This window comes from Myodes glareolus, chromosome 9, assembly GCF_982192425.1.
Source record: "Myodes glareolus chromosome 9, mMyoGla1.1, whole genome shotgun sequence".
Lineage (NCBI taxonomy): Eukaryota > Metazoa > Chordata > Mammalia > Rodentia > Cricetidae > Myodes > Myodes glareolus.
The window spans coordinates 15,011,138-15,024,071 of record NC_142034.1 but is presented as its reverse complement, the minus strand read 5'-3'; the positions used below and the strand labels follow the sequence as shown (position 1 = coordinate 15,024,071).

Genomic DNA, 12,934 nt, shown 5'->3' with positions numbered 1-12,934 from the left:
TGTCTCTTCATGGCATTGGTGTGTCAGGGTAATCTCTTAGCATGAATGAGCAGCGGCACAACACCCTTCTCTTGCCACTTCATGGGTGGCTGACGTAACATTTGAAAATCCCCAGTCAGATAGTCATTATTCCTCTTTTTAAGACTTATCACTGATAAATAATGAAGAGCAGTTGCATATGTTACACGTGTAAATACTCATATATATGTCAAGTATTTGTTACACGTTCAGTCATCTGAAAGAAATTGAAAGTTTCCAATTTAAATCAAAAGTCTTATCAATTCTGTATACTTATAACCATTCTGGGTCCGTTTTCTAAGAACAGGGAGTCTGGTGAAACTGGAATTTTTCTAGCTTTTGAGTGAAAAGTCTAGCTTATCATATATATATATATATGTATATATATATGAATGTATATACACACATATCTAATTAAAAGTTTTAGTGTTTGTGTATACATGTGCTTGCATGCACATGTGGAGACCAAAGGAGAGCTTTAGAGTTGACTCTCTCCTTCCAACTTCACATGGGTCTGTAGACTGAACTCACGTGTCAGTCTTGTGCAGCGAGTGCCTTTACCCATAACTGAGCCATCTTTCCTATACGCATCACATTTTTGGACTGATCCACTCTGAAGTGTGAATGATTGTGAGTTTTATTTCTGTGCCATATTTTCAGTTTTCTTATCACGTCTGAATTTGCTTTTTCACTTTCCTTTGTGGAAGTATACCTTATGCTGGAAAATTTCTTGTAAACACAGCCTGTCAGGTATATTTATAAATAATATAGTTGGAAAAATTGCACAGAAATCATGCATGCATATGGTAAGTTAAATTGAGCAACACTTGAGTATATAAAACAAAGACTAAGAGTGGTGCTGGAGAGATGGCTCAGTGGGTAAGAATAGTTAAGTACCCAGCACCCACATGGGTAGCTCACAGCTGCCTGTGACTTCAGCTCTTCTGGTTTCTGTGGTACTTGCACACATGTGGCATTTACACAGACACAAATACTATTCACATCCTCCCATATTAATAAGAAAAGCTGGGTGGTGGTGGCACACACCTTTAATTCCAGTACTTGGGCGGCAGAGCAGGCAGATCTTTGTGAGTTCGAGGCCAGTTTGATCTACAGAGTGAGTTCCAGGACAGCCAGGCTGTTACACAGAGAAACCCTGTCTTGAAAAATCAAAAACAAAAAAAGAAAAGATTAAAAACAAAATCCCCCTCCTTCAAGCCCCTGTTCTCACTCAGTCTCCCTCTTCTTCTGCATGGCCTTGGTAAATAGCTGGGTGTCATTTAGGTTTTGGAAGACCCCTCTGATCCTAAAGTGTATTGGCAACAGTAGAAGTAAAGAGAGAAATCCAGAATGCATGGCTATTGACTAGACACTGGATGTCTATTCTGCTCTGCTGTGATATATAACATTAATGGCAATCTACTGTCAAACTATTAAATGTTTAGACAGTATTGAGGTCAGGCTGGGTAAGTTTTTATTTTCTGATCATCTATCTGTCTGTCTTATCTATCCATCCATCCATTCATCTATTTATTGTGTTTTGAGACAAGGTCTCTCTATGTTGCCCTGGCTGTCCTAGAACTCACTCTAGATCAGAGTGGCCTTTCATAGCGATGCTGCCTCTGCCTCCCAAGTACTGGGAGTAAAGGTATAGGCCACTATGCCCTACTACCATTGTTAGATTTTTAAAATTTTTTCATTTCTTTCTTTCACATATTTTGATGTTTTGCCTGCATGTATGTCTGTATGAGGATGTCAGATTCCCTGGAATTAGTTACAGACAGCTGTGATCTGTCTTGTGGGTGCTGGGAATTGAACCCAAGTCCTCTGGAAGAGCAGCCTTGAGCCTTCTCTCCAGCCCCCATTGTTGGATTCTATGATAAGCATCCCCATATGTCTACTGTGGACTTTTTATAACTCGTCGGGCCCATTGTCTAGCATCTTACAAGACAGTTATTTCCATTTTGGGAAGGAGAAATTTAGGCTTGAATGTGAACTGACATAGTAGAAGAACATTGAATGGTGTTGCTGGTATTCTTTCTGGGAAACTTTGCTTTTTTTTTTTTTGGTTTTATTTTCTTGTTTTTTTTTTTTTCCTTCATTATTTTTGAGATGAGTTTTGTGTAGCCCAAGTTGGCTTTGGACCATGTAGCTGAGCATAAGCTTTTTTTAGAGCATAAACTTAAACGTTTTAAATAAAAAATTTTCAGATTTATTTTATGTGTATGAATGTTTTTTTTGTATGTATGTATACTACATGCATATCTGGTATTCTTGGAGGAGGAAGAGGGCTCTGGAACCCCTGGAACTGGAGTTACAGATGGTGTGAGCCACCATATAGGTGCCGAGAACTGAATCCTGATCCTCTGAAAGAACAGCAAGTGCTGAACCATCTTTCCTTTCCCAATTTTGAACTTTTGATCCTCCTGCCTCCTCTTCTAGGGTACTGGGATTGTAGGCCTGTGTCACCATGCCAGTTCTGGGTATTGAACTCAGGACTCTATGAACGCTAGACCAGCACTCTACTCCCGTCTTTCTCATTTTCCAGATGAGGGATGTAGCCCTGGAGAAGCTGACTTGCCCGAGGTTGCGCAGCTCAGTAGTAGCAGTGGGAAAGCTTTTATGTCTAGAGGCTGTGTCAGAACCATAGCTGGTTCTGCTAGATCTGATTGTGTTACTGGGGACAGAGAGGCCAGATGCTGTACATAGTGGATACTGATGCTTCTGAAATGATACAACGATTGGTAATTCTTCTTTGTTGTGTATTTCTTGGAGACAGGGTTTTGATGTATGGCCCAGGCTGACCTCATATCCAAGATTCTCCTGCCTTAGTCTTTCCAGTACTGGGATTACAGGTGTGTGCTACCACACCTACCAATCTGTGGTATTTAAAGGCTTTTTCCCCTCCTCTCTTTCAGAAATTATAAAGAGATCTGATGGGCTATTTGGGTGATACCCAGTGCAGTGAACTGCAGGTGAGTATAGATGGTTTAGGAGATTGTTACAAAGGAGAAAAAACCTCAACGATGCATGAAGAAGGGACAGGAAAGACTTCGTCTTTTTACTTTTATTAATTTTTTTTTTTTTTGGAAGGGTGATAGGGTGTCTCTGTAGCTTTGGACCCTATCCTGGAACTTGCCTGTAGGCCAGGCTGGCCTCACACTCACAGAGATCCACCTGCCTCTGCCTCCCAAGTGCTGGGATTAAAGGTGTGCACCACCACCGCCCAGCACTTTTATTAATTATTTTATGTGCTTTGGCATTTTGCTACATATATGTCTGTGTGAGGGTGTCAGATCTTAGAGTTACAGACAGTTGTGAGCTGCCATGTGGGTGCTGGGAATTGAACCTGGGTCCCCTGGAAGACCAGTCAGTACTGTTAATCTCTGAGCTACCTCTCCAGTCCCCATGACTTTTAAAAAAAATCTGTTATTTTTTTTTAATGCGTGAGTAGTCTGTCTGCATGTTTTCCTGCACACCAAAAGAGGTTATCAGATCCCATTACAAATGGTTTGAGCTGCCGTGTGGTTGCTGGGACTTGAACTCAGGTCCTCCCGAAGAGCAGCCAGGGCTCCTAACTGCTAAGCCATCTCTCTTGCCCCTCACTGTGACATTTTTATACCTATGTGTCACTGTACCTTGGTGATGTTTGGAGACTTCATCTTGACAAGTCTGGCCCGAAAAGTTGATGTGGAATGATACAGGCGCAGGAAGCAGGCAGCCTGGGGCTGTAGGACCTAACTGAGTTGGCTTCTGCACAGATTAGCCAAAGATAGCTCAAGGTACTTCCTGCTGCTCTGTGTGCAGAGATCAAGGGCAGTGGTAGGGAGAGGTTCTTCCTGCACTTTGGTTTTGAGTGAGTAAAGGCACTGAGGCTCAGTTTGTCTCCTGTGATGGGGAGTTCCCGTCAGCTTCTATCTCAGTATTCTTAAGTGCTAGGCACCTTGTGTTCTGAAGACAAAGTCTGAGCTGCTTTCCTCAATATCTACTCTTTACGTTGGGTCATGGATGACTATGCATGGATGATTGTATAAAATACATCTGTTACGTTCATAATCAGTTTGGAGGGCTGAGATATTGAGACTATTTCAGTAGAAACAAAAGGTGGGACTTTGTTCCTAAGGATTATATTGCCTTTATTTAACGCTATCAACCTTTCAGATTATTTACATTTTGCTGAAATGCATACTAACTAAAGAGAGTTAGCCAATCTTCTTGGTCCATTCTCTTGGTCTTTGATGTTAAAATAGAAAAGCTAGAGAGCCAGGTGTGCTTGGTATATATCTTAAGTCTCAGTAGTCAGGAGGCTGAGGCAGAAGGGTGGGAAAATCAAGGTTAGCTTCAACTGCATAGCAAGTTCTAGGCCAGCAAAAACTCTATCTATCTATTAACAAAGTTTCTTAGTGTTGAAATTGTTCAGTGTTAGGGAGGGGGAGATGGTGAGGGGGAGGGAAAAGGGAGGCGGGGAGGAGGTGGAAATTTTTAATAAATAAATAAATAAAAAGTTAAAAAAAAAAAGGAAATTGTTCAGTGTTTGGGTTTATTAGCCAGAAACAGTAGCTTTTCTCTTTGGCATTGCATTTCAAAATGTTCATACTTTCAATTATGATTTGTAATAATTTGACACTTTAAAAACTTTTATCATGTTATAAACTTCACAGTTTTAAGTGAGCATGGTGATGCATGCCTTTAATCCCAGCATTCGGGGGTGAGGATGGTGGGGGGCAAAAGCGGGTGAATCTAGCCTGGTCTTCCTGGATCCCTGTTTCATTCCTGGTTTTTCTTTTGCAATGCTAGGGATTGAACACAAGCCTTGTGCATGCCAGTCAAGAACTCTCCTGTAACTATATCCCGAGCTCCTGGAAGACTTAGTGTTCTTCAGTAGGTCACTAGCATCAAGATTTCTTATTTTGATTCTGGGATGAACCCTCGGGCTGTGAGCACACAAGATGCACTTGCTGTCACTGGCTCTAAATTTATTTTCCATTTATTTTCTTTTTTTTTTTTTTTTTTTTGATTTTTTGAGACAGGGTTTCTCTGTAGTTTTTGGTGCCTGTCCTGGAACTAACTCTTGTAGACCAGGCTGGCCTCGAACTCACAGAGATTCGCCTGCCTCTGCCTCCCGAGTGCTGGGATTAAAGGCGTGCGCCACCACCGCCCGGCCCTCCATTTATTTTCAATACTAGCCTTTTGTTAGGCATCCTCCTCTCCAGAAAGCTTTGCTATCTTGCCGTTTGAACTCTGGTTGGTAATATTTATAAGAACTTGCTGGCTACTTTTTATCATTTGGTATAAGCTTGAGATTTTAGTCATTTTTACTGTGTGTAAGTGAACATTTCTTTTCTTTTTGACTAATTTTTGGTTTTAAGACATACTTTTGCAGTATAGTCTAGGCTGACTTCAAACCTGGACTCTTGCTGTCTGTGCCTCTCTTGAGAATTAGTATTAGCAGAGTGTGCGACCACACCTGGATCTTCTGTCTGTTTTTCTGGCCCCTGGTTCTTTGATACATCCTTGAACCTGCCTGTCTTTTCACTATAACAACCCCTTGCTGAGTCAGCACAATGTTCTTGTGACTCCTAGAGACATGAACACAGCAAACCTGTGTATTTTTGAAGTTTACATGTGATCATGGCTCCCTAGTCATTACAGTAACTCGCGATTATTCTTTTTTGTCTCTTGAGTAAGTGTGCATTTTGCGCCATTCATCTCTTGTAGGTATGTAGAGAGGGTTGGAAGTCTATTTGAGGTAAATTATTGGTCCTTGATAAACTAAGATGGAGACAGGCAAAGAGGGTCATGTTTGTATATCAGTACTTGGGAAGACTGGAGAATTACTAGATAAGGTGCTTGGACGGCATATGGAATCCCAAGCCACCTTGAGCTATAGTGAGACTTTGTTTCTAAGATCTAATAAAGGGAGCTGAAAAAATAGCTCAGCAGTTAAGAGCACTGGCAGCTCCTCTAGAGGACCCAAGTTCAATCCCCAGCACCCATATAGCAGCTCACAACTGTCTGTAATTCAGGTTCCAGGGGATCTGACATCCTTACACAGACATACAGGCAAAACACCAATGCATATAAAATAAAAGTAAATAAATTATTAAAATATTAAAAAAAAGTCTAATAGACCAACCCAACACTAGAAAAGCTGAGGCAGGAGGATCGACCCTGTTTCAAAAAAAAAAAAGACAAGAAAACTGAGGGGAGGTAACCATGGTATGGTCATCCTGGCCAGAGGGATGGGTGGTTCTGTTCTTATGACCCAGCTACCGTCTAGACACTCGTTTTCTGGGTGTATTGGAGCATTCTTTTTCTTTTACAATTATCTTATTATTTATTATGTTTGTTTCTGTGTGAACACACATGTGTGTGGGTGGCTACAGAGGCCAGAAGAAAAAGGGACAGATCCCCTGCAGCTGCAGTTATAGGCAGTTGTGAGCCGCCTGACATTGGTGCTGGAACCAGAGTTCTGGTCCTTTATAAGAGCAGGGCATGGTCTTCTACCCCACACCCCCCCCCCCGAGACAGACAGGGTTTCTCTGTGTAACAGCCCTAGCTGTTCTGGAACTAGCTAAAGCCTCTGCCTCCTGAGTGCTGGGATTAAAGGTGTGTGCCACCACTGCCCAGGTACAGCGCTGCTGCTGCTGCTTCTCCTCCTCCTCCTTCTCTTCCCTCTCCTCTCCCCTCCCTTCCTTTCCCTTCCCTTTCCTTTTTTCTTCTCTCATAAATATACCCTGACTACCTGACTATAACCTTCCCTCCCTTCTCTCCTCCCAGCCCTCCTCCCACCTCCGCTCTCCCCTAGATCCACTGTTCCTCTGTTCTTCTTCAGAAAAGAATAGGCTTCCCAGGGATATCAACTGAACACAGCATTACAAGATGCAGTAAGACTAGACACAAACCCTCATAGGTGGAAATGGGTCCTAAGAACAGGCCTAAGAGTCAGGCACACTTACTCCCATGGTTAGGAGTCTCACAGAAACCCCAAGCTGACAACAGCATACATACAGAGGACTTAGTGCCGGCCCTTGCAGGCTCCGTGTTTGATGCTTCACTGTCTGTAATCCTCTATGTGCCCTGCTTAGTCTATTCTGTCGGCCTTGTTCTCCTGGTGTCCTCCACCCCTCTAACTCCTACAGTCCCTCCTATCCCTCTCCTGAGGGGTTCCCCAAACTCCGCCTAGTGTTTGACCGTGGGGCCTGCTTCTTTCCCATGAGCTGCTGGAGGAAGCCTCCCTGATGATGATTGGGCTAGGCACTGATCTGCTTTAAGTTATGATATGTAGTATTTTGATGCTTTAAAAACTAATTATATGTTGATGAACATTTCAGGTTATAAATTTCAAAATTTTAAGATGAGAATTGTGGTACATGCCTTTAATCCCAGCACTTGGATGCAAATGAAGACAGATCACTGGGTTCAAGGCCAGCCTGGTCTACAGAGCAAGTTATGAGACAGCCATGGCAGGCTAGACAGAGAAAACAAACCAAGGGCAGGGTGAGAAATTTTACAATTTTAATTTACACATGGAAACTGGCCTCAGACACATTTTGTGGCCTCAGATGACCTTGAATTTCTCTCCTGCTTCCACCTCCTGATGTGTAGCTACCACACTGTGGGAACTGAACCCAGGGCTTTGTGCATGATAGACCAGCATCCTGCCAACTGAACTGCATTATGTATGTCTCTCTTTTTGCATTAGTTATTTATGTTGCTGGCTGGTTTTCAGTTAGCCATTTTTAAAAAAGATATATGTATGTATGAGTGTTTTGTCTGCGTGTACACCTACACTCCTGAAAAGGGCATTAGATCCCATTCTAGATGGTTGTGCGCTACCATGTGATTGCTGGTAATTAAACTCAGGACCTCTGGAATACACACATGTAACATGAGGGCCGGCTTGTTGGGGTTTCCGTCCCGCCCGGTACCCCAACAGCCGGCAAATCCCAAAGAGAAATTACACACAGGACTCCATAAGGTTATAAACTGATTGGCCCATTTGGTCAGGCTACTTATTAGCTCTTATAACATATATTACCCCATTATCCTTATCTATTTTAGCCACATGGGCTCAGTACCTTTCTCAGTGTGACAGCTTACATGTTGCCTCTTCGGTGGTCTGTACAGGAGTGGCTGAGGGAGCTCTGCTTCCAGAATACTCCCAGTCTCTTTGCTCCACCCCTACTTCCTGTCTGGCTTTCCCGCCTATACTGCCTGCCTGGCCAATCAGCGTTTTATTAAAATACATGATTGACAGAATACAGATAATTCTCCCGCACCACACACACACACACACACACACACACCCCTTCTGACTATATCTCTAGCACAAATTTTGGAGTATGCTATTATGTTGGAGGATATTTATGTTAATGAATGTTTTTATGGATTTTGATGTGTGTTGTTTTACTCTAGCACCAAGGATGTCATGCCAATTTGTACTGCTAGCAAATACAGATTTTCCTCTTGGACTGTAAGTTGGATAGAAGTTCATGTTTTTGTAAACATTTTCTTCTGATTTAGTAGTATAAAATGACTCTTGTATCTCATTGACCTTTAATGTTGTTTTAACTGTTTGAGTCATCTTTGTCCTTCTCTTTTGCATTATTATGCAATCAAAATTGATGTGGGCTTTGCATGGTAAGGGAAGTATAACCAGCCAATGAATAATTGTTAGGAAGATAGCCAGACTGAGCTCATTGAAAAAGCTTGTAATGAGGATATAGTCTGAGTGGTAAGTGATATTGGGGATTGTGGCCAAAGTGGGATGGATAGTCGGTGATTCCAAGATTCACCTTAGCAAGTGCTTAGTGGACATTTCCACCGCAGGGTTGTGTCACCTGAGTACTTCAGATCTCACAAAGGCATGTACTGGGGTGAAGGAGGAATCTGCTTGAGGCTTAATCAGTTAGGGCTTTTGTCTTCTTATGTCCCTTGTGGCTGAGGATACCATTATGGTCAGACATCCCTACCTCATTCATGGCATGTCTGTGCCTCAGCATGTGCTTTGGGAAACTCTGTTCTGAGAATTGGAAGCAAAATTGTAGTTCCCGTTGGAGAGAAGTGGACTGTCTTGTAAAGGGAATGTAGGCGACAGAAACTGAAAGACCAAATGAGGTCTTCTGATGAAGTCCTTAGGGACTTGGTGGGGGAATGGGTCATTCCAGCCTGAAAGGGTGGCATATAAGTCACAAGATGAAGAACAATCGGAAGAAGAGTGTAGAAGGAAACCTGGGGCAGAGCGGGACCTGCATGTCCTAGTTACATGGGTCCTGGGGTAGTAGTGACATGGAGTGGAAGGTGGTGCTGCCCATAAGCAGGATTGTGTGAGTGGGTGGCTTAGTAGGAAGCAGAGTGAGGCACAAGAGGCTGGTTGGATTTATGGCAGTTAAGTGAAGTGTGATGAAGGCTTGAATTAAGTTGGCAGTTTTGGAAAGCAGTAGTAGATTTAAGAAGTATTTTGGAGATGGAGAGAGGTGGTGACTGGGAGGTGGGGGGAGGGTATGCAGGTATAGGGATCCTAAGTATAAATCAGGTGAAGTTATGGTTATGGTTGGGAGCCTGAGGTAAACATGGGGATAGGTTCCTAGTGGTGTAGCATGAATAATAAAAACCAGAGACAGATAATTGGGGTTTAGCCTGAAGATCAGAAAAGCAAAGCAACTAACTAATAGAGAGACTTTTTACTTCTTCCAAATCTTCAGACTGAAGGGTCGAGATCCTGTCTCCACGAATTCTAACACTCTACACTCTATTGAGCTCCCATCTCTTCCCCCTTATATTCCTCTCTCTGCCCAGCCACTCCTGCCTCCACCTCTCTAGTGCTGGGATTAAAGGTGTGGGATCCCAAGTGCTGGGATCACCATTATGTGAGCTCTGTTTCTCCTTTAGACAGATTCAATTTTGTGTAGCCCAGGGTGACCTTGAACTCAGAGATCTGCCTCTGTCTCTGAAGTCCTGGGATTAAAGGTGTGAGCCACCACTCCCTGGCCTGTGTGGCTGACTAGTGTGACTGCTTTGCACTCTGATCTTCAGGCAAGCTTTATTTATTAAAACACAAATAATAAACCTCTATACGTGGAGCACTTGCTTCTTGTCTCATCCTGGAAACACAGAAAGGATCCGTGCTTGGAGATCTGGCAGTGTAGAGAACAATGAGTTGTTCTTGTTTTTGTTTTTTTGAGATAGGGTTTCTCTCTATAACAGCTCTGGCTGTCTTGGAACTTGCTTTGTAGTCCAGGCTGGCCTCAAACTCAGAAATCTGCCTGACTCTGCCTCCTTAGTGTTAGAATTAAAGGTGTGTGTCACTACCACCCGGGTGAGAATGATGAGTTGCTAATTTTAGGCATTTCTTTTAGGAAACTAGTGGATGCAGAAATGTGGGAAGAGGAGTGTTTGAGTGCTCAGCACTTCCACTTCAGTGTTGTCTCTCATCTCTTTCCTTCCCGTCACCTGCAGTGAACCACATGTGGGAAGGGATCCCATGACACTGATTTTGTGTGCAGAAGGAAAGTGGCCTGGTTTGCTTTATGCTCTTCCAGAAGATTTTTTTTTTTTAGTTTTTTGATACAAGGTTTCTCTGTGTAGCTCTGGCTGTCTTGGAACTGGCTTTGTAGACCAGGCTAGCTTCAAACTCACAGAGATCTGCCTGCCTCTGCCTCTGGCTTGATTTTTTTTTTAAAGTAGCGTGAACAACGTAGATGAAAAAAACTCAGTGGCTTGTGCCTCCCTAGTGGTGCTCGCCTTTAATCTCAGCACCAGGAGGCAGAGGCAGTCAGATCTTTGAGTTTGAGGCCAGCCTGTTCTATAGAATGAGTTCCTTGACAGCCAGGGCTACACATAGAAACCCTGTCTTGAAAAACCAAAAAAAAAAAAAAAAAAAAAAAAGGATGTACTGTGTGAAACTATAGCTTCCATGACGAGGTTGATTCTGTTTACTTTATTTTATTTTGGATGGGGAGGTTGCAAGGACAAGGAACGGAGAATGAGTGAGATGGAGATGCATGATGTGAAAGACACAAAGAACAAATAAAGAGAAAAAACCATTTTCTTTCTTTTTTTTCATATTTACTTTTATTTTTTAATTTATTTATTTATTAAAAATTTCCACCTCCTTCCATCCTCCCATTTCCCTCCCACTTCCCCCACTCCCCCTCCCTCTCCAGTTCTAAGAGAAGTCAGGGTGCCCTGCCCTGTGGGAAGTCCAAGGCCCTTCCCCCTCCATCCAGGTCTAGGAAGGTGAGCATCCAAACAGACTAGGCTCCCCACAAAGCCAGTACATGCAGTAAAATCAAAACCCAGTGCCATTATCATTGGCTTCTCAGTCTGCCCTCATTCTCAGACACATTCAGAGAGTCTGGTTTGATCACATGCTCCATCAATCCCAGTCCAGCTGGCCTTGGTGAGCTCCATTAGATCAGTCCCACCATCTCCGTGGGTGGACGCACATACATATTCTGAGAAAACCATTTTCTACAGTTCTGATGTGGTGGTTCGTGCCAAGGCAGGAGAATTGCTGTGAGTTTCTACTAGCCTGGGCTACATAATGAGTTCTTGGCTAGCCTGAGCTATGGCTTATAAGAGCTTGTCTTAAATAAATAAACACGAAAACTAAAACATTTTTCTTTGCTAAGCATTTGGAGTTTAGAAGCATTACCACATTATGAAAGAAGGAATTCTCAATGAAATGTGGTTGATAAACTTGATTTCTTCTAGTTTTTTCTCAGAAGCTTAGTTTCCTAATGCTTCTTTTATGTTTAGCAGTTAAAACTATTGTTTTTTATAGTTATTATTGTGTGTGCATGAGCACCTGTGTGTGAGCATGTGTGCATGGATACGGCAGTGGACAGTTTGCTGAGAACTTAGGGGAGCCAGTGCTCCTTCCACAACGTGGATCCAGGAGTAGAACTCAGGTCCTCAGGTTTGGCAGCAGGTGTCTTTATCCACCGAGCTAGCTCATTGGCCCTTAAAGTTTATTTCCTTCCTTCCTTTCTTCCTTCCTTCCTTCCTTCCTTCCCCCTTCCCTGTGTATGTGTGTGTGTGTACTCAGTGGCCTTGCGTTTTCGAGAAAAATGCAAGGCTGCTGTATTGTAAGTACAGTACAATAAATAAAATTTTGCCCTGCAGGATATTTTACCTATGTATCCATAGAACCATAACAGACTCCAGTCTGGGCAAAACAGATGATGTAGAAGCTAATATTGTGTTCCTTGTCTGTCTGGCATTCTAGTGACAACTGAATTCATACACGACAGTTCTTGGAATCCTGGTATTTTAGTTATTCTAGGTCATTTCTTTGGACAGTTCATCTGAAGTTCTTACTGAATACTTTTAGTGAATGTAGTGGTTGCTCTGGGAATAAAAATAGCAGCAAACGTGATGTCTGTTTATATAAGATGGTAGTATTGGGCAGATAAGCATTGTACATGATATATAATCCAAGGTAAAGATGTCGAAGGCCCAGTAGTTCTGTAACAAGGAAGGCTGGTTTGAGGAGGTCATTGAAAGCAGCACAGGATGTAGGTCGGACCGAGAGGCTGAGAAGAGTGCTGTGGGCAGGCTAACAGTGTCGTCGGGATCTGACTGCCCTTGGTGTTCGTGTGTAGGGTGCTGAGAAAGTTGGCTTTTGGCCAGAGTGAGTGACCCAGGTGCTAGGTCATGAGTTTGGGCATTAGTAGGTGAGCATCTGGTATCATGTGCCCTCTGGGGGGTGGTGATGATTCCTTTTTCCCCAGAGGAAGCATGACAGTTGTACCATGTAGTGAATTCCAGGCTGTGCTAGCCCAGATCCATCTGTGTCTTGGCAGACCTCATGCTTTCTGCTGTGTCTGCCATGCCCTGCCTCTCAGGAGGTCATGTGGGTCAGTCAGAATTTCTTTCTGTGATCACTGGAAATTACACAGACAAAATAATG

At 43.0% G+C, this 12,934-nt stretch overlaps 1 protein-coding gene across 5 annotated transcripts in view; it reads left to right on the top strand.

Annotated features, from left to right (window-relative positions):
- The window catches only part of Helz (helicase with zinc finger), a 167,127-nt gene that overhangs the window by 22,452 nt on the left and 131,741 nt on the right, over positions 1-12,934 (top strand). For 3 of the 5 annotated variants that reach the window (XM_085695973.2, XM_048446061.3, XM_048446059.3), the window contains exon 3: positions 2,937-2,993. The exons of the other annotated variants lie outside the window; for them this stretch is intronic. The gene's annotated coding sequence lies outside the window, so the exon portion shown is untranslated. The remainder of the gene's footprint in view (positions 1-2,936; positions 2,994-12,934) is intronic. 5 annotated transcript variants of the gene reach the window in all.